Source organism: Erythrolamprus reginae, chromosome 2 (genome assembly GCF_031021105.1).
Source record: "Erythrolamprus reginae isolate rEryReg1 chromosome 2, rEryReg1.hap1, whole genome shotgun sequence".
Classification (NCBI taxonomy): Eukaryota; Metazoa; Chordata; class Lepidosauria; order Squamata; family Dipsadidae; genus Erythrolamprus; species Erythrolamprus reginae.
Genome location: NC_091951.1, coordinates 18,447,497 through 18,471,744, shown reverse-complemented (window position 1 = coordinate 18,471,744; position 24,248 = coordinate 18,447,497). Strand labels below are relative to the sequence as shown.

The 24,248-nt window shown below is 45.0% G+C and overlaps 1 protein-coding gene across 2 annotated transcripts in view; it reads right to left on the bottom strand.

Annotated features, from left to right (window-relative positions):
* Positions 1-24,248, bottom strand: part of LOC139159832 (zinc finger protein 665-like) — a 161,432-nt gene that overhangs the window by 92,841 nt on the left and 44,343 nt on the right. For both annotated transcript variants that reach the window (XM_070737248.1, XM_070737247.1), the window contains one exon: positions 10,915-11,022. The gene's annotated coding sequence lies outside the window, so the exon portion shown is untranslated. The remainder of the gene's footprint in view (positions 1-10,914; positions 11,023-24,248) is intronic.

Here is a 24,248-nt window from a genome sequence, read left to right as displayed (position 1 = left end):
TGGACTCGGCTTGTCTCCTGCCCTAAGGATTCAGCCATTGATTGATTGATTGATTGATTGATTAAGTACACAATAATACACAATGAAGCTTATAGAGGATTCAGTAGAGAAGAAATACGAGATATAGGAGAGACTATAGGACAGGGGACGGAAGGCACTCTAGTGCGCTTAAGTACGCCCCTTACTGACCTCTTAGGAATCTGGAGAGGTCAACCGTGGATAGTCTAAGGGTAAAATGTTTGGGGTTAGGGGAGGATACTACGGAATTCGGTAATGAGTTCCACGCTTCGACAACTCGATTACTAAAGTCGTATTTTTTACAGTCAAGTTTGGAGCGGTAAATATTATGCTTGAATCTGTTGTGTGCTCTTGTGTTGTTGTGGTTGAAGCTGAAGTAGTCTCTGATAGGCAGGACATTGCAGCATATGATCTTGTAGGCAATACTTAGATCATGTTTAAGGCGTCTCCCCTCCTCGCAGATCTTCAGCTGAAGGGGGGCGTAAGCTGCAGCCTCAAGGGGCAGTGACCCTCCTCCCCCTCTTGTGGGGGTGGGGGAAGGTAAGGGAATCGAGAAGCAGCCCTTCAAGGGTGGATCTCGCTGTGACCGACAGTTCTCCATCTCTCCTTTAGGGGGCCGCTTGCATCAGGTCTCCCACCCCTCTTCTAAGAAACACCTCTCCACCCTCTGGTAGCTGCTGGGAACCATGGGCCCTGGACTCCCTTCCTTCCTCCTCTTCCTTCTCCCAAAAGCCTATTTCCTAATCTAGGGGAGTCCAAGAGCCACTTTGGCTGCACAGAATGGCACAACCTGACTGCCATCTTGCCTCCTTTGAGCCACCCAGACCATCTCCTGAAAAAGGCTTGATTACTTTTAAATCTGGTATAAATTTTAAAGTTTTCTGATTATTTATGATTTGTTCTATTTTGTTGTGAGCCGCCCCGAGTCTTCGGAGAGGGGCGGCATACAAATCTAAATAATAAATAAAAAAAATACTTTTATGAGGGATTATACGCACAGAAAGACAGTAGAAATATTTTTATGTGAATATATAAAAAACACAATGGAAAAAGGAGAAACATTTCTTCCAAAAATATAATGGGAAAAAGAAAACTTTCCCTCTTCATCCACAGCCAGAAGAATCAATATCAAAACTTCAACAGTAAATAAACCACTGGATTTATTCCCACTTTTCGTCCCATTCTCTCCTCTCTAAATTTTTACGTCTGCTCATGGATCAACAAAGTCTAGTTAAATTGAATAGAAATACCTGGTTCAGACTGGAAATCCACTCTAAATTGTAGTCATAGGTCAAGGGCTTCCTGTACCCTGCAAAATATTACAGCTACTCCCAGTGAAGGGCTAGCAAAATTTTTACTATCACATTGTGGGTGTGACTTATGCAGGACGCCCTGCATTTTCTTTCAATGTCTTTCAATGTGAATTGGGTGCTCTGGGTGTTGTGGTTAGCTCTGGCACAGCTCCTGCCCCAAGGACTGTGGATGTGGGGGAGACATCCACATGCTGCAGGCCTGTTTTGCCCCCCCTCCCCCGGTGGAATCTGCAGATGAAGGCTCCTCTGACCAAGAAGACATGAGTGACAGGGAGGAGGAGAGTGTGGCAGACAGCTCAGAAGGAGATCAATTATCTAGCTCCTCCTTGGATTCGGAACAAGAGTTAATGATACAGCCACGCATGCAGGGAGCGATGCATAGGCAACAACTGAGAGAATATTATCAAAGAAAATGAAGCCACCTGTGGTTGAGTGGGGCTGTGGTAATTAGTGAGGCTGCTATAAATAGCAGCCTGAGGGTTTGGCCATTGTGGAGGATTATCTGATCATTGTGTTTCGTGACTGCTTTACTGACTTTGACCTTTTGTGTGCTGATTTTTCCCTGCTTTGAAACTAAACCAGAGCAAAGTGTGTTTCACTTTGTGAAAGAAGGACTGTGAATTGCCTCACAGCTGCAAGCTAAGTATCACAGAACTGATAAGGGACTTGTACAAATTACCAGTTTGTTTGGAGACGAGTGCTCTTTGCTATACCAAAAGAGGGCTTGGTTTAAGTGAATTTTCATTATAAAGAACATTGTTTTGAATTTTCAAACGTGTGTGTGTCTGAAATTTGTACCTGTGAATTTTTGGGAGGAGTCTACCAGAGAGCTCGACAGAACACTGTCCAAGCGCCCAAAATAAGGAAAATGCTTCATTCGCTCTGGACTGCCACAGCCTCCTTAAGCACCACCAAAAGGCTCCTCTGGCAGCCCAGATGGCTGGGATTACATAGAAACATAGAAGACTGACAGCAGAAAAAGACCTCATGATCCATCTAGTCTGCCCTTATACTATTTTTTGTATTTTATCTTAGGATGGATCTATGTTTATCCTAGGCATGTTTAAATTCAGTTACTGTGGATTTACCAACCACGTCTGCTGGAAGTTTGTTCCAAGGATCTACTACTCTTTCAGTAAAATAATATTTTCTCATGTTGCTTTTGATCTTTCCCCCAACTAACTTCAGATTGTGTCCCCTTGTTCTTCTGTTCACTTTCCTATTAAAAACACTTCCCTCCAGAACCTTATTTAACCCTTTAACACATTTAAATGTTTTGATCATGTCCCTCCTTTTCCTTCTGTCCTCCAGACTATACAGATTGAGTTCATTAAGTCTTTCCTGATACGTTTTATGCTTAAGACCTTCCACTATTCTTGTAGCCCGTCTTTGGACCCGTTCAATTTTGTCAATATCTTTCTGTAAGTGAGGTCTCCATTAAAGGATTAAAGGGGGGGAATGGTAGGAAACTGGCTGGGCCTTTGTGCCGCTCTCAAATTTCCTGGGGTGGAGCTCCATTTTCACTATCCCATTGAGTGTCGTCCCCCTCGCCCAGGCAGCAGCCCACCCCTGGCTACTCACCAGATACTCATAACTATTTTGTTTTATCACTCCATAATCACTTATAATGCGACTTCTCACACTGCCAGCATTTACCCCCATTTGCCTCATTGTATACAGTGATCCCTCGATTAGCGCGGGGGTTACGTTCCAAGACCTCCCGCGCTAATCGATTTCCGCGTTATAGTGGTGCGGAAGTAAAAACACCATCTGCGCATGCGTGCCATTTTTTTCATGGCCGCACATGCGCAGATGGTGGAGTTTGCGTGTGGGCGGCGGGGAAGACCAAGGGAAGGTTCCTTCGGCCGCCCAACAGCTGATCTGCTCCGCAGCGCGGAAGCAGCGAGGAGCCGAAGATGGGGTTTCCCCGTTGCCCAGGCAAAGGGGAAACCCCATCTTCGGCTCCTCGCTGCTGCCGCGCTGCAGAGCGGATCAGGTGTTGGGCGGCTGAAGGAACCTTCCCTGGGTCTTCCCGCCGCCCAGGCAAAGGGGAAACCCCAAGATCGCTTGCCGCTTGCCGTATTGCAGCTTGGAGCCTTGCTTTGCCTCCTTCGCTGCAATATGGCAAGCGGCAAGCGATCTTGGGGTTTCCCCTTTGCCTGGGCGGCGCTGGGGCCATGCGGAGCCGCTCATCTAGGGGGGCGTGGACCGGCAAGGTGCCCTCCGCTCTCTCTCTTTCTCTCCCTGTTACCGGTGTGGTATAAGAGAGAGAAAGGAGGGCGACTTGCCAGTCCACGCCCCCCTGGATGAACAGCCTCGCATGGCCCCAGCGCCGGGCTCCGCTGTTGCCTCCGCCCCCATTCGGCTCTGCAGCTGAGAGGCAGTAGCTACGTTCACTCCTTTGTCCCCCCCAGCACCTAGTGTCCGGCCCCACGCCACCTCCAGCTCCCGGTAACACACACGACCTCTACTTGCAGGAGGAGGGGAGAGAGAAGGGAGGAAGAGAGTGTGAGAGAGGAAGAAAGAGAGAGAGAAATGATAGAAAAAAGGGGAGAAAAAAAGAGAAATGAGAAAATGATTGAAGCAGAGAATGACAGGAAAGAAAGAGAAAGAGACAGAGAAGTGACTCTTGGTGATGACGTATGACGTCATCGGGTGGGAAAAACCGTGGTATAGCAAAAAAACCGTGGAGTATTTTTTAATTAATATTTTTTGAAAAACCGTGTTGTAGCATTTCGCACTAATCGAGACCGTGCTAATCGAGGGATCACTGTACTCTCAGAGGGGTTTTTGCTTCAGTAGGAAAAACATTTTACTCACACCAAATAATTGTACAATATTCCCTTCGGTCACTGTGCAAAGTTCAAGGTAAACATTAAGATGTGTTGAAAAAAAGGGCTCCCAATATTGTGCACAGCTGAAAAGATTTATCTCTGCTATGGACTTCGGGGTGCTTTTTAAGCTTTGATTTACAGTGGTGCCTCTACTTAAGAATACCTCTACTTAAGAACTTTTCTAGATAAGAACTGGGTGTTCAAGATTTTTTTGCCTCTTCTCAAGAACCATTTTCTACTTAAGAACCCGAGCCTGGAAAAAATTCCCATGAAATTTGAGAGCAGCACGAAGGCCCGGGCAGTTTCCTGCCTTTCCCCCTTTAATCCCAGCCATCTTGGGCTTTCCTGAGCTGCCAGAGGAGCCTTTTGGGGGCGCTTAAGGAGGCTTTGGCAGCCCAGAGCAAACGGAGTGTTTCCCTTTCTCTGGGCGCTTGGAGAGGGAATACTGTAAACCACTTCGCTGTGGTGACTCCCTCGCGCTGCCTCCCATACACCTGGCACGAGGTTGCCTCCCAAAGCGTCTGGGTGCGAAAAGGCAAAAGGGGGCACTTCGCCCGGGCCAGATCAACTTGGATTCAGCCAAACTGGGGAGTCACCACAGTGAAGGAAAGGCGCTGGCTAGAAAGCGAGCAAGCAAGAGGAGAGAGGAGCCCTTCAGCATGGGAAGGAAGAGGAAGCAGGTAGCAGCAGCCGCCGCTTTTCAGTCAAAGGAGTGGAGGTTCCCCCATCTCACCTGCCTGGGTTTCTCTCTCTGGCACAGTGTATGGGAGGCAGCCTTGTGCCGGATGTATGGGAGGCGCGTGCTCCTCCTCGCTGCTTCAGAGTCCCTCTTTTTTTTTTTAGCCTTAAAGGTTTGGATTTTTTTTTTCCCCCTCACCTCACCTTCTTCCTTCGGCAGCGACTGTCCTCCTCCTCTTCTTCCTCCTCCTCCTCCCGCCCAAATTCCAAGCTTTTATTTCTTTCCTAATGGGTTTGCACGCATTATTTGCATTTACATTGATTCCTATGGGAAAAATTGCTTCTACTTAAGAACTTTTCTACTTAAGAACCTGGTCACGGAACGAATTAAGTTCTTAAATGTTGTGGTTAGCTCTGGCCCAGCTCCTGCCCCAAGGACTGTGGATGTGGGGGAGACATCCACATGCTGCAGGCCTCTTTTGACCCCGGTGGAATCTGCTGATGAAGGCTCCTCTGACCAAGAAGACATGAGTGACAGGGAGGAGGAGAGTGTGGCAGACAGCTCAGAAGGAGATCAATTATCTAGCTCCTCCTTGGATTCAGAACAAGAGTTAATGACACAGCCACGCATGCAGAGAGCGATGCATAGGCAACAACAACTGAGAGATTATTATCAAAGAAAATGAGGCCACCTGTGGTTGGGTGGGGCTGTGGTAATTAGTGAGGCTGCTATAAATAGCATCCTGTGGGTTTGGCCATTGTGGAGGATTATCTGATCGTTGTGTTTCGTGACTGCTTTACTGACTTGGACCTTTTGTGTGCTGATTTTTCCCCGCTTTGAAACTAAACCAGGGCAAAGTGTGTTTCACTTTGTGAAAAAAGGACTGTGAATTGCCTCACAGCTGCAAGCTAAGTATCACTGAACTGATAAGGGACTTGTACAAATTACCAGTTTGTTTGGAGACGAGTGCTCTTCGCTATCCCAAAAGAGGGCTTGGTTTAAGTGAAGTTTCATTATAAAGAACATTGTTTTGAATTTTCAAACGTGTGTGTGTCTGAAATTTGTACCTGTGAATTTTTGGGAGGATTCTACCAGAGAGCTCGACAGAACATTAAGTAGAGGTACCACTGTACTATGAAAAGATTTGTGCACTTGTAAAGCTACTCTCCTGCGTGATTTCGGGAGTGCCTGCAAAGTGCGGAAGATTGGGCAAAACATTTCCCACACTCCAGACATTTATATGGTTTTTCTCCTGTGTGGATTCGCTGATGCATCACAAGAGAACCTTTCCGTGAAAAACTTTTCTCACACTCTGAGCATTTGTGAGGTTTCTCTCCTGTGTGGATCCAGCAGTGATATCTAAGGGAAGAGGAATGAGCAAATTGTTTCCCACAGTCGAAACATTTGTAGTTTTTTTCCCCCGTGTGAATTTTTATATGCTCTTGAAGGGTTGATTTCTGACTATAAAACCTCCCACAGTCGATGCATTGATATGGCTTCTCCCCTGTGTGGGTTTTGTGATGAATCCAAAGGCCATCCTTTGATGCAAAAGACTTTCCACACTCTAGGCAGCTGTGTGGCTTCTCTCCTGTGTGGACCCTCTGATGCTTTCCAAGATATATTTTTTGGGGAAAGCATTTCCCACACTCCTCACATTTGAATGGCTTCTCTCCCGTGTGGATTCTCTCGTGATTCTTAACATCTGTTTGTGTAGCAAAACTTTTCCCACACTCCCCACATTCATGGGGTTTTTTGTGCCACCTCTGGTGCTTCCGGAGCTCAGAAGAACTCACAAACCTTCTCTCACAATCTGTGCATTCATAGGGTTTCTCTCCAACGTGACGTCTCTGGTGTATCACAAGGTTTGATTTCCGGGTAAAACATTTCCCACATTCGAGGCACTTTTCGTTTTTCTCCCCTGTGTGTGTTTTCCAATGAAGCTGAAGAGATGAACTCCGGATAAAACACTTTCCACAATCAAAGCATTTGTAAGATTTGATCCCTGCATGGATCTTAGCATGGTGCCAAAGACCTGAATTGCAAGAAAAGCCCTTCCCACATTCCCAACACTTGTAAGGTTTCTCGCCTGTGTGGATTCCCTGATGCCTTCCGAGAGTGGCTTTTTCACGGAAAAATTTCCCACATTCCAGACATTGATAGGGTTTCTCTCCAGTGTGGATTTTCTGATGTTTAAGAAGGCCTGACCTTTGACTAAAGCATGAGTCACATTCCTCACACTTATAGGCTTTAAGTGTTGGGGGCCTTCTGAGATCTTTGGAGTTTTTCCCAGATTTCCCAGCCTGAAAACCTTGACTGGGTCCACTTCCCACATGGTCCTTCCTGTGGGTCGAAAGGAGGGACCTGCGAGCAAAGGATTTCCCACACTCTGAGCATTCATGGGTTCTTCCGTGGTTCTTCGGAGGGATGCTTGCATCTGACGGGGGATCCAAAACTTTCCCAGGATCCATGCTTTATGGCTGCCTTATGTTGAAGTTCTATTATCTGTTGATAGTTGGCTTGCAAGTAAATAATTGGCTACAATCTTTTACCTCCTGTTGGAAGGAGAAAGAAGTGAAGAATGATATATATATTGAGACACAGAATCATGAAATAATAGCCTTGGCAGACTGGAAGAACCCTTGGGGGTTGTTGTGGTTAGCTCTGGCCCAGCTCCTGACCCAAGGACTGTGGATGTTGGGAAGACATCCACATGCTGCAGGCCTGTTTTGGCCCCGGTGGAATCTGATGATGAAGGCTCCTCTGACCAAGAAGACATGAGTGATAGGGAGGAGAGTGTGGCAGACAGCTCAGAAGGAGATCAATTATCTAGCTCCTCCTTGGATTCGGAACAAGAGTTAATGATACAGCCACGCATGCGGAGAGCGATGCATAGGCAACAACAACTGAGAGATTATTATCAAAGAAAATGAGGCCACCTGTGTTTGGGTGGGGCTGTAGTAATTAGTGAGGCTGCTATAAATAGCAGCCTGTGGGTTTGGCCATTGTGGAGGATTATCTGATCATTGTATTTCGTGACTGCTTTACTGACTTGGACCTTTTGTGTGCTGATTTTTCCTCCGCTTTGAAACTAAACCAGGGCAAAGTGTGTTTCACTTTGTGAAAGAAGGACTTTGAATTGCCTCACAGCTGCAAGCTAAGTATCACAGGACTGATAAGGGACTTGTACAAATTACCAGTTTGTTTGGAGACGAGTGCTCTTTGCTATACCAAAAGAGGGCTTAGTTTAAGTGAATTTTCATTATAAAGAACATTGTTTTGAATTTTCAAACGTGTGTGTGTGTGTCTGAAATTTGTACCTGTGAATTTTTGGGAGACGTCTACCAGAGAGCCCGACAGAACAGGGGTCTTCCAAACTGGCCCTCTTCCCAGAGTAGGGGAAAAATTGATAAAAGAGATGTCCTCAACATATGACCATGCTTGGGACTGGAATCTCGCTCCTTCAATGAAGCAATGTGTCAGCTGTGAAATGGATCGAGCCTGCCGCAGCCATCTTCTGTTTCTGCAGTTGCCACACAGCTCATGGAGCGGGGAGAAGAATGGAATGCAATCTAGCCAAAACAACCTGCTATCTCATAGGAACCAAGGTCATTCTCAACAGGTGCCAGCAGGAGAATGGAACTTGTTGCCAGGAGAGGCAAAAACACATACAGGGGGTGGACAAATAAATGGAAACACTTGACTTTTTGGCATCATAATGTTTGAACATGTTCAAATCAATCAAAACTTGACATATTTTAATGTTTTTTTATTCTGTTGTTTGACATGTTTTTTTAAACTACCTTTTTTTAAAACAGAAATTTAAGGAAATTGGTTATAACCTTCTAGAAATGGCAGACCGCTCAGACTTTCAAAGAGGCCAAATTGTTGGTGCTTGAATGGCAGGTGCTAGTGTAACAGAAAGTGCCTGAATGTTTGGCGTTTCAAGAGGTCATGTCTCAAAAGTAATGACTGCTTTTGAAAGAGAAGGGAAAATGTCCTCAGCCAAGCACAGGTCTGGTCAAAAGTCGAAGTTTTCTGAGAGAGACCGTCGGACTCTAAAGCGAATTGTTAGAGTGGATCGCAAGACCGCAGCTCCTAAAATCACTGCAGAGCTCAATAGACATGTACAGAACCCAGTTTCCACAAAACTGTTTGAAGGGAGCTTCACAAATCTGGATTCCATGGAAGAGCTGCAAGGTGTTTCCATATTTTTGTCCACCTCCTGTAATTGAGCAATGTGACCTGTAACATTAGGGGTGGGGGGATCCCTAACGTTTAATTATGCTGAATGTGTGGGAAACAGCTAAAGCTTGTTTGAAGTTCACGTGTACCCAATTGATGTACTCAATAAATCACTTCTTTGAGGAAGACTAAAATCTCAATTGAATCCTTTGGGATCCTTAGTCGGAACCAGGACACAGTGGTTAGAGGAGGGATCACAGAAGCAATTCACTCCACAACCGCCATCCCACACTCCTGGTTGCAATCACAAGTGATTTTGGAGGTCTTTAAGGGGGGAGGAGTTGCAGGCAATAGTCCTGTGGGGCATCTCAAGAGGGGGAGAAGACAAGCAGAGGCCATCCATAAATTGGGGAGCCACTCACTAAAATGGGATGCAAAGCTACAGCCATTCTTGGAAGCCTGAGCCCAGCCATGCAAAGCAGCCCTGAGTGACAGCAATGCTGGGCTGGGCCTGAGCCTTGAGTGGAGGTGTTCAGCACTCTCAGCCATCTGCCCACACCCATAATTCAATACCTGGTGAGGATGAAAACAGCTTCCCTGTTTGTTCTGCCGGGCTCTCTGATAGGAGCCTCCAAAAAAATTCAAGGATACAAATTTCAGACACACACACGTTTGAAAATTCAAAACAATGTTCTTTATCACAAAAGTCAAAATGAACTAAGCACTCTTTTTGTATTGCAAAGAACACTCTTCCCAAAACAACCCGGTAGTCTGTACAATGTCCCTTAAGCAGTCATTAAGTACTTAGCTAGCAGCTGTGAAGAAACTTCACACCCCTTCTTATTCCAAGGAAGAAGTGCGACACATACACGTTCCTCCGCTTTGGTTTCAAAGGCGTGAAAAAGCAACAAAGTCCAGCACACAAGATTCCTGACGAAACTGCAACAGATATTCTTCCACAATGGCCAAACCCACATGCTGCTATTTATAGCAGCAGCCCTAATTACTGGAGCCCCACCCAAACATAGGTGGCCTCCCTTATCTCCTGTAATATGTTCTTACTTGGTCTCTTCTACGCATAATTCTGCGCTTGCGTGGGTCCAAAATGTCATCATCTGAAGCTATAGAAGATAAGGAAGATTGACTGCCTTGGCTGTGTGCCAAGCCCTCCTCTGCCGAGTCACTCCCACCTTCTTCTTCGTCCGAGGAAACTAAACTCTGATCTGATTCTGTCGGCAATAACACAGGCCTGTGACATGTTGAATTTTCCCCTGCATCCACCTCCCCATTCCCTGGGGCAGGAGCTGAGCCAGAGCCAACCACAACACTGTTCAAGCGCCCAGAGAAAGGAAAATGCTTCGTTCGCTCTGGACAGCCAAAGACCTCCTTTTTTTAAAAAAATTAATTTTTTTAAGCACCCAGATGGCCAGGATTAAAGGGGGAATAGCAGAAAACTGGCCAGGCCTTCGTGCCCCTCTCAAATTTCCTGGGAAATTTTTCTGGGCTTGGGTTCCTATGTAGAAAATGGTTCTTAAGTAGAAGCAAAAAAAACCTTGAACATCCGGTTCTCATCTAGAAAAGTTCTTAAGTAGAGGCATTCTTAAGTAGAGGTACCACTGTACAATGGTACTGCAATATGCCCTCACCTAGCACCTTGGGAGTATAACGCAATTTTTCTGCATTCCTCATTTGCCAAATAAAGATTTTAAAAACGGATACTCGTTCACCAAATCAAGATTTAACTAAGATTCATTTACTCACCTTTAAAGTTACAATGAAGAGGTGTCCCTGGCTCAAGACCAGGTTATGACCCTCACTGCTGACCTATTTGGTTTCTCCTTAATTGATTGGCTCTTTGTGTAGGAAGCTGCTTCTCCATCCAGGCCACGATTTCCAAATTCTCTAGAACGGAGTCCTGGCTAAAGGTTGGTGGATCCCAATCCAGGAACGTCTCTTTCTCCTCTGTGAAGTTCACAGCCACATCCTCACTGGTCTCCTGCAAAGAGAAATGAAAGAGGCTCAGATGCAGAGAGTGACATTGAACATGATCTGTAAATAACCTGAAAGATGAAGGAATAAATTGGATTATTGGATGAAGATACAAAATAATGAAGATTGTATTGTAATTCAAAAATATCTTAATATTTGGAAGAGTGTATAAATTGCAAAACTATTATTTCTCTATATAATATATATGAGATTTTAATATGTTGATATTTACAATGTTGATTTTTTTATTGGGTGTTTAGAAATGGTTGAAAGAAGGGAAAACAAAAGATGAATAAAAGTATCAAGAAAGGGGAGGAAGTAATACAGCATAAAATTAAGAGGCATGAGAGACAATAATGTTTGAATTGCATTGGCTGCCGATCAGTTTTCGGTCACAATTCAAAGTGTTGGTAATGACCTATAAAGCCCTACATGGCATCGGACCAGAATATCTCTGGGACCGCCTTCTGCCGCACGAATCCCAGCGGCCGATAAGGTCCCACAGAGTTGGTCTTCTCTGGGTCCCATCGACTAAACAATGTTGTCTGGCGGGCCCCAGGGGAAGAGCCTTCTCTTTGGCGGCCCCGGCCCTCTTGAATCAACTCCCCACAGAGATCAGAACTGCCCCCACCCTCCTTGCTTTTCTTAAATTGCTCAAGACCCACCTATATCGCCAGGCATGGGGGAATTGAGACATCTCCCCCAGGCTTATATAGTTTTATGTATGGTATGCTTGTGTTGTATGATTTTTAAATGACGGGTTTTTAGATACTTTCTTTTAATATTACATTTGTTACATTGTATACTGTTATTATTACTGTTGTGAGCTGCCCCGAGTCTTCGGAGAGGGGCGGCATACAAATCTAATTAATAATAATAATAATATCAGAACTGACAAAATCTCCATCTGTCAATTGCAAAAGGCCGCTTTACTGGGATCGACAAACATAATTCGCTGCTACATCACGCAGTGTTAGGTGCTTGGGAAGCGCCCGACTGGTGATGAAATACGAAATCCAGCATAGTGATCTTGTTTGCTGTGTTGTATTGACATAATAATAATAATAATAATAATAATAATAATAATAATAAATAATATCATGTAAAGTTAAGCCCTAGCTATTAATTTGGAATAAAAATAGAATTAATTGGTGGTAGACTGAGGAGACAAAACTAGGCTAAGAGACAGCATTAGATTGGTGTGATGTGTACCTAGACTATAGAGTTATATACATAGAAATGATATAAAAAGAATAATTTTAGGAGTAGTACGGTTAATAGTAGCACTTTCAAAAAGTTTAAAAATATCAGCAGAAGACTCTCCGAGTCTTCGGAGAGGGACGGCATACAAATCTAATAAAGTATAACTAAACTACATACACTTTATATAGTAGATATAGTAGATATTCAGGAGGGAGGGGGAACAGACACAGTGGGTTAGCGAAAATGGAGCTCCATCCTAGAACACCCAATTTGCACTGAAAGATGTTGAAGCAAAATGCACAAGCCACGCCCACAGCGTGGTAGTAAAAATTTTGTTAGCCCATCACTGGAGAAGTAGCAGAAAGATGAAAGAGTGGAGAGAAGTAGGAGGGGAAGATGGACCCAGGGCCGCCGATAGACCGGTACTACTGGGAGTCCCGTCCCGGGCCCGGCAAAATTGAAGAATTAGGGGGGCCCCGCAGTCAGCTCCTTGCACATGCGCAGACTGTCACCTCAGCAAAGTAAAAGGACGGGCCTTTTACTTTGCTGAGGTGAGGCAGCAGGCAGCCGGCAAAAGAGGGAGGGTACAGTCTGCGCATGTGCAAGGAGCTGCTAATTGTTCAATAATTGAACAATTAGGGGGCCCGGCCTCTTGGCGCCAAGTTAGCACATGCACAGACTGTACCCTCCCTCTTTTGCCGGCACCTCAGCAAAGTAAAAGGTGAGGCAGAACTCGAGTCCCAGTCCTGGTCCCGAAAAATAAAGCGTGGTGGTGCCGTGCATGTGCGGCGAAGCAAGGTAGGAGCCCCTTTGGGGTGGCGAGAAACGAGGCTTTTGGGCGGCCGGGCCCTGGCTGGCTGGCATGCGCGGCGTGAATTGGGCGTCCCTGAAACTTTCCACCCCCATGCGGGAAAGGGTTGAAAGAAGTGAAAGAAAAATGCGATTCTGCTGATCGACCTCTTCCCCCCTCTCCCCGTTTTAACCACCGATCGATTAATGATAATTGCGGTTCTCATGTGCGAATGGGATGAATCCGGCGTAGCGTTTATAAAGCGTGTGTGTGTGTGCGCGTGTGTGCGGATTTGTGATTTGGTAAATAAATCCCCAGAGGGAAGGGGACAGAACTTTTTTCTTTCCTTCGATAATCCGGTTTGATTTTATCGAGCCGCTTTCTCTCTGAACCGATTTAAATTACCAAGTTTGGATGACCTGGTCCTTGATTTTGGTTGCTTACTACGCTACGTGTTGAAACCATTCCGCATCGTTAAACTTCAATTTTTAAAATATTTCCCCCCGGCGCTTCCAATCATTTAAATCAGCCTTCCCTGAATTGCTGTTCACCTGCTAAGTATATTTATAAACATACCTTTAAAACGTTTCTAGCATTTGTAACATAAAATGTCCACCCAAACTTCACTTTTTAATCTTAACCTTGAAATGAACCACGTCCACGTTTATTAAATAAGAAGCATCTTAAAAATAAGATGTTATTTTCTATGTAACAAAAGTTTCATCCGAATTCAAAATGTTCCAAAATCTAGAAGTGGATGAGAAAGATGGTCCTAGTGGTGCCCCCCTCCAGGTTGTGTTTGACTACAACTCCCAGGGCCACCATCAGGAATTTTGGGGCCCCATACAGCCTAAGTGTCTGGGCCCCCCCGCCATTTTAAAACTACTTTAAGTCGCCGAGCCACTCCATCCCCCGGGGATAATTTCCCGCTTCACGCCAAGCGAGGCGATCCCATAGGCCAGTGTTTCCCAACCTTGGCAACATGAAGATATCTGGACTTCAACTCCCAGAATTCCCCAGCCAGCGAATGCTGGCTGGGGAATTCTGGGAGTTGAAGTCCAGATATCTTCAAGTTGTCAAGGTTGGGAAACACTGCCATAGGCTATTTCAGGAACTGGGTTAAGCCGATTGTGTGGACTCATCCAGGAGAAAGAAAGAAGCGGGAGCGGCGAGGGAAAGAAAGAGCCTCCTGGCATCGGTCAGGCGGAGCATGGCTTATTTACGGCTCCTTGGCACTTCTCCCTTCTTGGACGAGGCCTTGTTGACAAAACCATGTGCTTTCTAGCGAGGGGAGAGGGGAGGGGGATCCCACACCTGGCAGCCACTGGCGAGGAGCTGGAAAGGATGAGGGGAGAGAAAAAGCAGGGTACCAGCAGTCGGGCAGGTGTCTTGAGGGGGCACTCCCATCTGGAAGGAAGGGAAGAAAGGCGAGGGCGAGCTATGAAGGAAGGAAGGAAGGAATGGTAAAAGGGGCGATCAAGAGAGGAATGGGTGAATGAATAGACGGAGGGTGGGAAGGAAGGAAGGAAAGAGGGAAGGGACAGGAACAGAGGAAGGGTGCAAAGCAAGCAAGGAAAGGTGTGAAACAGGAGAGTAAGAGAGGAAGGAGTGAAAGAAGGGAGTGAGGGAGGAAAGAAGGGAGGAAGGAGAAGGAAAGCAAGAAATGGAGGGAGGGAAGGAAAGAAAGAAAGAAAGAAAGGGGGAAGGGACAGGAACAGAGGAAGGAAGGAAGGAAACTTATGAAAGGGGAGAGTAAGAGAGGAAGGACTGAAGGAAGGGAGGGAGGGAAGAAGGTAGGAAGGAGAAAGAAAAGAAGAAATAGAGGAAGGGAAGGTAAAAGAGAGAAAGAGAAAGAGCAAGAAAGAGAAAGAAAGAAAGAAAGAGAATGAAAGAGAAATAAAAAGAGAGAGGGGGAATGAAAGAAATGGAAGGAGGGAAAGAAATACTGCACAACAGAAAAATCCTATGGTGCTCTAAAACTTCCATACCAGGAGAAAACTATACCCCAACATTTGATCAGCCCTTTTAATCTGAGGCTATGCAAACAGCTCCACTCTGCAAACAATATATTTAAGCTGTGGTTTCATGCCGGCTACATGCTGGTAGTGGTAGCACTAATAGAGCCATGGGAGAGTGCATTACAGCGCAGCTGATTTCCAAAGGAAAACAGCAACTTATTCAGGACCCACAATGCATGTTTATTCCAAAAATGCCCTTTGGGCCTTCAGTTCCAAGCAAACATTGTCCAGCAGGAGCTGGAGGAGCAGTTCCTCAAGGAGGACTTCAATTTTTCTTTAGAATTTTTTCCCCCTTGACCAGCTTTTGTGCAACTTAACAGGAGAGGGCGTGAAAGATGTGGGGGGGGGGGGGAGAGAAAGGGAGGGGGAGTGAGAGAAGCCTGGAGCCAACTTACAAGCCCTAGTAAATGAGGAGGGAGCCAAAGGGCCACTAGGCCGTCCTGCAACTAACTGCCCGCTTCAACACTGAGGGGAGGAACTATGCCTATGGGGGGGGTGGAAACTGGCCTACCTCTGAGCCAGCTGGTAGGGGTGAAAATTTGAATGTGGGAATATATATTTTTTCGTTATATCCGGAAGAAAGCCGGGTATAGAAGCCTAACAAGTATACAATACTCAACACCAAATACCCGTTAAGCAAAGCTAACGTCTCTCTTTAGTTTTCCATTCTTAAAAGATGGTTTGGTTGATAAAATCCCTTGCTGCCCTTAGGCAGGGGTCCTCAAACTTGGGAACTTTAAGACTTGTGGACTTCAACTACCAGTATTCTCCAGCCACAACATGACATATCTACATTGCACAATGGAATATTAAATCTCCTCAGTGCAGTTTGGTTATGACCTATAAAGCCCTACATGGCATCAGACCATACATACCTAGGTCCCACAGGGTTGGCCTTCTCTGGGTCCCGTCCACAAAACAATGCCATCTGGCGGGACCCAGGAGAAGAGCCTTCTCTGTGGTGGCCCCAGCCTTCTGGAATCAACTCCCCCCCCCCAGATATTAGGACTGTCCCCACCCTCCTTGCCTTTCGTAAGCTCCTGAAAACCCACCTATGTTGCCAGGCATGGGGAAATTGATATACCCCTTAGCTATTATTTTATTTATTTATTTATTATTTGGATTTGTATGCCGCCCCTCTCCGAAGACTCGGGGCGGCTCACAACAAGTGTAAAACAAATCATAAATAATTCAATTAATTAAAATATTTAAAGATTTAAAAAACCCCATATACTAACAGACACACACACAGACATACCATGTATAAATTAAATGTGCCCAGGGGGAGATGTTTAGTTCTCCCATGCCTGACGGCAAAGGTGGGTTTTGAGGAGTTTACGGAAGGCAGGAAGAGTAGGGGCAGTTCTGATCTCCGGGGGGAGTTGGTTCCAGAGAGTCGGTGCCGCCACAGAGAAGGCTCTCCCCCTGGGGCCCGCCAACCGACATTGTTTAGTTGACGGGACCCGGAGGAGGCCCACTCTGTGGTTTATGTATGGTTTGTTTGGGTTGTATGATTGCTTTTTATTATAAGGGGGGGTTTTTTAAACTGTTTTTTAAACATTGGATTTGTACACTGTATATTGTTTGTTGTGAGCTGCTCCGAGTCTTCAGAGAGAGGTGGCATACAAATCTAATAAATAATAATAACTATTAATAATAATAATGATGATGATGATGATGATGATGATGACGAAATGTCTAGGATATAATAAGGTAATCATTAAAAAATAACAAGATTCACTCTAAACCAGAGGTCCTCAAACCTGCCAATTTTAAGACTTGTGAATTTCAACTCCCAGAATTCTCCAGCCATAACGTCACATATCCACATTGCACAATTCAACATTAATTATCAATAGTACAAAACAATGAAGTTTCTATGATATAACAAGGTAGTCATCAAAAATAACAAGTGCTACTCTAAACCAGAGGGCCTCAAACTTGGCAATTTTAAGACTTGTGGACTTCAACTCCCAGAATTCTCCAGCCAGCATAGTATAGGTGGATGGAGCATTCTGGGAGTTGACGTCCACAAGTATTTAACTTACCAAGTTTGGGGACCCCTGCATTAGAGTGTTTAAAAGTGAACGTGGTGGTATTGTAAAAGGAGCCCTAGCCAGGAACCTTTAAAAAAAAAAAATAGGGAGATGAATAGCAGAGAAAAGAAATCCTCCCCCCATCTACAGTTGTGGAATTTTTTTTTCATAAACTTTCCAAAAGGAGAGGGCGGGAGAGAATCCCAAGCCTGAACGACAGCAGCAAGCAACTTCATACTTTTCATCAGAAAATCCTTAAAAACTCAGCCTGCTCCGGTTTCTTTTGAAATCCGGCATCAAATATGTTTTCAATGAATTCATGGAAAGAGGGGGAGGGAGGGAGGGAGGGAGGGAGAGGAGGGATGGGGAACTTTTAAAAATCTGTTTAAGTTTATAAACAAGATTAAAGAAACAATGTCAAGGGTCTTATGGAAATGGTGATAGTGCCCCTTTAAATAACAGCAAGCGGAGATTTTCTATATCACTGTGCAGTTTAAATCTGCCTTGATGGACTGGACATTAGTCCTCCTTAAATCCTTCAGAAAGCAGCTTTAAGGAAAAAGGCTGAGAGGAATTTCTTCTCGCTTTAATTGCTTAAGAAACGGTTCCCACAATGAGCGGTGGCCTAGATTCGCCTCTCATTTAAGTTCTGATTTTTAAAAGTTCACAAGTTAATCCCCTTTCAGTCTCACACGAATGCAGTTGGCACAGGGGGACAAAGTAATGGACAATGTGTGTGGTGTGGGGGGGGGGAAGGAGACATTTCGAGCCATTTTTTTTTAAAAAAAAAAACCCCACGTCCCATTAGGAAAAGGCGAGAGAAAAGAGGGCAGTGGCGATGTATTGATTTGGTTAAGTAGCCATTTTAAGTCCTTGTTACCATTAGAATATGGGGTGACTTTAAGGCAGTGTTTCCCAACCTTTTTTGAGCCGCGGCACATTATTCATGTTTTCAAAATTCTGGGGAACACTGGAGGGGGGGGGCCTAAAGAAAAGTTTGGACAAAAAAAATATCTCTTCCTCCATTTCACTCTATTTCTCCCTCCCTCTTTCTCTCTCTTCCTTCCTTCCCTTCTTTCTCTCCATCCCTCTTTCTTTCTTTCTTCCTCTCTTTTTTGCTCTCTTTCTCTCTCCCTCCTTCCCTCCCTCTATGTCTTTCCCTCTCTCTCCTTCCCCCTTTTCTTTCTCTCTCTCTCTTGCTTTCCTTCCCTCTCTTTCTCTTGCTTTCTTTCTCTCATTCTCTCTCCCCTCCTTTTTCTCTCTCTCTCTTTCTCTCTTGTTCACCACGCCAGCAACAGAGAGAAAAAGAAAGAGCGAGAGAGAGCCGGAGAGAGAGTGGAGTGCGCAGCAGCCATCAGCCTCCTCGCCCTCCCAGACGTCCCCAGCGCCCGGCCTCGCGCCGCCTCCCGTTAGCCCGGCCGAAAGCCACACAGTCCCGGACTCCCGGATCGCTCGCTTCTCCGGCCAGCGCGGCGCTTTCCTGGGCAGATGGCTTTGCTGACCGGAGAAGCGAGCGATCTGGGAGTCCGGGACTGTGTGGCTTTGCACCATGAAGAGAAAACGGCAGCAGGGAAAAGTCGGCCGTTTTCTCTTCATGGCGCAAAGCCACACAGTCCCGGACTCCCGGATTGCTCGCCCCAAGGCAGGAGGCGGCGGCGGAGGAGAGTGGGCGGATCGGGCGGGCAATGGGGCAGGGCGGAGAAGCCAGGGGCGCGTTTGGCCGGAGGCACCGTGGGGAGGTAGGGGCAGGGAGGTGCGGCAGTAGGTGCCTCCGGCCAAACGCGCCCCTGGCTTCTCCGCCCTGCCCCATTGCCTGCCCGATCCGCCCACTCTCCTCCGCCGCCTCTCGCCGCAGCACACCTGACAGTGTCTCGCGGCACACTAGTGTGCCGCGGCACACCGGTTGGGAAACGCTGCTTTAAGGCATCTTCTGATAGCGGGAGAGTTTGAAGTCTTCTCCCTCTTTCACCCCCCCCTTTACTTTTACTGTGTTGGCTGTAAGGATATAGAAAAGCTGTTTCCCCAATTTAAATGGGTCGGTTGGTGCCTTTCAATTCAAGATTTATATACCAGTCTGTCACTTGGAGGGGGTGGGGGAGGAATGAGAAGTAGGATTCTAGAGGGTTTTTTGGGGGGGGGGGTTGAGAAAATGAGAAGGAATACTTTAAACTAAGCTCCCGGTTTGTTAAACAAAATTAACACAACAACACACAATCACACACAATCACAGTGTTGTCAATATGGCTTGGTATGTATGTGTCTGATTGGATAGCTTGCTAAGGGTTTTTATCGTTAGCATAATGGGGTTTTTACTGTTTTTACTATTTTATGTTTGACTTTTTGTAACATTGTATTGTACTATTTATTGTTGTAAGCAGCCCTGGGTCCCATGGGATTGGGTCCCATGGGTGGCATAGAAGTTAAATAAATTAAATATTTACAGTATCTTTTCTTTTATGTACACTGAGAGCTTATGCACCAAGACAAATTCCTTTTGTGTCCAATCACACTTGGCCAATAAAGAATTATATTCTATTCCATTCCATTCTATTCTATTCCATTCCATTCCATTCTATAACTGAAAAAAGATCTAATAGGTGAATTCTTTATTTGTCTTGTCCCAATGAAATATTTTTTAAAAAATGTGAAAAGAAACAATAGTATTAAGGGGATTTTACATTTCTTAAGGAAGTGTAAATCTAAAATTGAAAATAATTGACAGTACTGTACCCTCTTCTTTCCCTCCCAAGCACTCCTTTTAACTAGCATTCCCATCATCTCTAGAGAGGGATGATGGGAGTTTGACCATTAAACAAAAAAACACCAAAATTGTAGAGAAAAAAAACCTTTGCAAAGAAAGAAAAAAAGATGAGATCAGTGCGTGAAAAGGGCTGCTCTTTTTGGAGGCTGCAAGGCCACAAAGATTCCAGTTAGGCTTTTCATACATTTATTTACAACAACAACAACAACAACAACAATAATAATCATAAAGGCTTTTCATGAATGTATTTACAATTATTCAAGTGAGCCTTGTGGCCATCAGTTTCTTCCAGCAGCTCCTCCCAAGACACCCCCCCCAAAAAAATCCCTCCTTTGTGCTTTGGAATAAATCCACCAAGGAGGAGCCCCCACATCTCAGCCCTTTTCTGGACAAAACAAGGAAAATATAAAGCTTAGAAATTCTACCCATCTTTTTAAAAGCAGAAGCAAAGTAAACATTAGCATCAAAAGAAAAGATTTCACTGCTGGCCTTTTAGATTCAGCGCAAAATAAAAGGATCTCTTGGTAGTTAAGAAAAAAAATGAAAATCCATTTAATTTAAACCTTTTCTCTCCCCCCAAACCCTCCCCTCCCCATTGCAAGGAGGTCAGTCTCTGTTACCAATCTGCAGAAACGTTTTAAAGCTCCGTTTACTCCACTTTTCCCAACTGAACATGAAGGATCTGAGTGCTCGGAGATCTTCTGCTCTGACGGACCACAGAGAGACCTTCTGGAACAAACTTCCCCAAACTTCCTTCCTGGATCCCCCCGAAGCCCCCACACCCCCGGGATCCTTGGCGGGCGAAGAGCTCCCTTTGCCCCCCTGGAGGGATCCACTCCCTGCACCCAACCAGAGCCGGATCTCCCTGAGGAAATCCCTGCAAGCCCAAGAGAGGGATTCGCAGCTTCCTTCCTACTGGCGGGGAGAAGATCTCCTGGAAGGAGGGAGAGCAGCCTCACCTGCACAGAAAACGATGCAGGCGCTTCTCCAGAGGGATCCAGGGCCGATCCTCCAAGGAATAAGCAACATTCACGAGGGATCCGGAAAGCCAGAGTGTGGAAGAGGAAAGACGGGGTGGAGCTTCTGCTCTTAGGCCCCGCCTCCCTCACCACGCTGCCCCACCACTTTCCTGCCCCCTTCGCCCTCCCCTTTAATCTCCCCCCCCCGCCAGGACCACGTGCTCCGAAACGTCCTCTGTTTCTTCCAATGGGCGTCGGAGTGGCCCATGAGAAGAATGTCGCCCTCTGCAGGCTGCAAGCGGGATTTCTTTATCCCCGGTGACCCCAAGACAGGAAATGGGAATGTTTGGGGGAGGAGCCCAGATCGCGTTATTGTTCCTATGGAGACAACACGATACAAGAGGGAAACCAGGCAGCCAAGCCATGCAAAATGGAAAAATGATTTATTTTTATTTTTATCTATATTTATCCGCCTTTATTAGTTTTTCAATAATTCAATACAGTGAACATATCCCCCACATCTTCCTTTCCTTATTTGCCACACAACAGCCCTCTTACATGGCCAAGGCAGGACTGGAATCCAAGGCCTCAGGCTTTCCTTTTATATTATAGACACAAAAACATAAGATAATGCACAGACAGACATTGTTAGTTATCATAAATCTTCTCTTGGTTATAGCACAATATTGGTCCACGTAATTTTTATATATTTATATTTTAAATATTTTGGTTTGATGGCTCAGCAATATTTCACACCCAGCCACCAGTATTTATAGAAGGAAGGCAGCTCAGGTCTCGCTGTGTTTGCCCTAGAACAAGGATAGAAGCACCAGCCTGAAGATGACGAGTGGGACCTCGTCGAAACGTTGTCAGAAATTTCCAAATCCTACACGGGAAGAAACCCAAATATGCCAAGACCGCTTCTATGTCTCAACCTTTTGGTCTACTTTTTATCCTGTTTCACATTCTCCTTTTTGGATTTCTTTAATACATATCCTTTCTTCTATTTCTATACACATTTATTCTCATTTTGTTACGATTTTATATATACATCTAACAAGTCATTATTTGCACATTTCCTAATATTGAGTCCCTATTTTTTGACCATACATAAAACCTGTTCCGAGGCAGATAATATTCTGATTCTTCCTTATTTTGCAATTCTGTGAATATATTTCTTTTATATAATTTCCAAACATAATTCCTAGTCCAAAAGGAAGATTTCTGGTTTCCAATCGATCTATTATTTTTCCAATAGCTTCCTTTGCTCTTTTTAAAAATTTGGACTGCTTATAATATTACTTCTGTATCAAGTTTTCTTAGTTTTGTAAAAGATTTTTTTCTCTTGCTTTGATACATTAATTCCATTGATATTAATAGAAATCCGTTTGATTTCTTCTCCCTATGGAAGAGGTTATGGCTGGGTGTAGTGTTCTATTCTTTTTTTTGTTATTACACTTGTATTTTGTCATTTTAAAACTTTGCACAATTTTATCCCATACAACACATATATATGACATTTCTATTATTTAAAGTATTCCCTAACCCTTTTATGTTATTGCTGAGCCCCTTTAATGTATTTTAATTACTAATTCTCAACTTATCTTGCAGATACTGTCATTACTGTGATTTGCCCAAGGTCTCTCACCTGCCTTTCATGGCTAAGGGAGGACTGGAACCCGGAGCTTCAGGCTTTCTCATGCAGAGCCTTAAGCTGGGCCATACTGGATTCTGATTGGGAATGTTTATCTTTTAAGATGGAGGGACTTCAGGTCACAGAATTCATGATGGCTGGGGAATTCTGGAAGTGGAAATCCACATAGCTTAAGATTGTCAAGGTTGGGAAACACCTTTATGGACTTATGTAAACATGCCTCTGTGTCCATGCTTGCTTGAGGAGTGTGTTTTTGAAAATCTTCACGCCTTGAAGAAGGATAAATGTAAGAATTCAAATCCAGAATCAAGACCAGAACTTGTTGGAGGAGAGTGTAGCTGTTGGGACATTTGGTCACTTGTAACAAGCAGCTGAAGAAAGGGAGACAAACCATTATGAAATGAATAATTAACTCAGATCTTAACATTTACAATTTGCAGGACCCAGGAAGTGTGACTTTTCTGTAGCAGCCCCTTCCCTGGGAAAGACCCTCTCAATCTGCAGCCCCCAATTCTGGAAAGCTTTAGGGGGCTGTTTCCCTCCCCAATATCTGGGACAGAGTAAGACAGGGACTAGAGAATTAGAGTTTGGTTATGTTTGTGAGTGTGTCTCAAGTACCTGATTATTTTGGTTTTCTTGATTGTAGCTTTAGAATTGTGACTCCCTTTTCAGAGTTGTGTTTTACAAGAAAGGTGTTCACAGTGTCACATTTATTGCCTTTATACAATGTCCCCCTCTTGAAAATGGGTCAAAGTTTTATCCACATTTTATTACAAGTAGTCCTCAATTTACAGCCTAGATGTTTCCCAACTGGACAAATAAGGAAACTTGTGAGGTGGGTGATTTCTATATTTGATAATAAAGTAATATAAATAACTGCAGGTGGTCCACGACTTTCTGCATTAAGCCTATCTCACCACATTATGGATGTTGGATTTGTATATGATGTTTTGCTTGTTGTGAGCCGCTCCGAGTCCTCGGAGAGGGGTGGCATACAAATCTAATAAATTATTATTATTATTATCCGGGTCATGCAATACTTTTTGTGGGTGGGGTCCATTTTAACTCTGAAGGTGCAGCTGGATGACTGCCTGTAGTGAACCTCCATGGCTCTGTCTGCCTTCCAGCTGTGCCTGATGGGCTCTTGGCTGAAAGGGGTCACTGACCCAAACACACCTGAACTGAGAAGGACAGAGCAGCACATAGGAGGGGCCACAAATAATTATACCCCCTTTGTTGGCAGCAGGAGGTGAATGCTGGCAAATGGACATGGGTGTGAGTTTGTGTCTCTGTGTGGAGGAATTAGCACATGAAATGGCAGAACAGCCCCTTTTTCCTATTTTCAGCAGTTGATCTTCTTCCCAAAGAGCCTTCAATCCATCAAATGAAAGAGCCTCCATCAGACTGGAGGAGGGTACCAGGCACCACTGGGGAACCAGGTATCCAGATCAAGGGGCTCACAGGGGGCGGGAAGATGCCAGAAGCCCCACTGAAGTAGCCAAAAGGAGTCCGGCAGATCCCAGCTTCTGAGCATATCAGCCACTATGTCACCAAGGACATTTCTATGGGATCAAGAGGGAAGAGACTACTTCCCAAGTAAAGCATCTGAAAATTAACAAAGATAAAACTAAAAGCTTAAAAACTTACAAAAAGGTGAAATGACAAAGAAATTACCGTATTTTTCGCTCCATAAGACACAGTTTTTTTCCTCCCAAAGTAGGATGAAAAATCAGCCACGTCTTATGGAGCGAAGATGCAGGCAGGGAGGGGGGGGGAGGCGCTGGAGCAGAGGGGGGCGGCGGCGATATACTC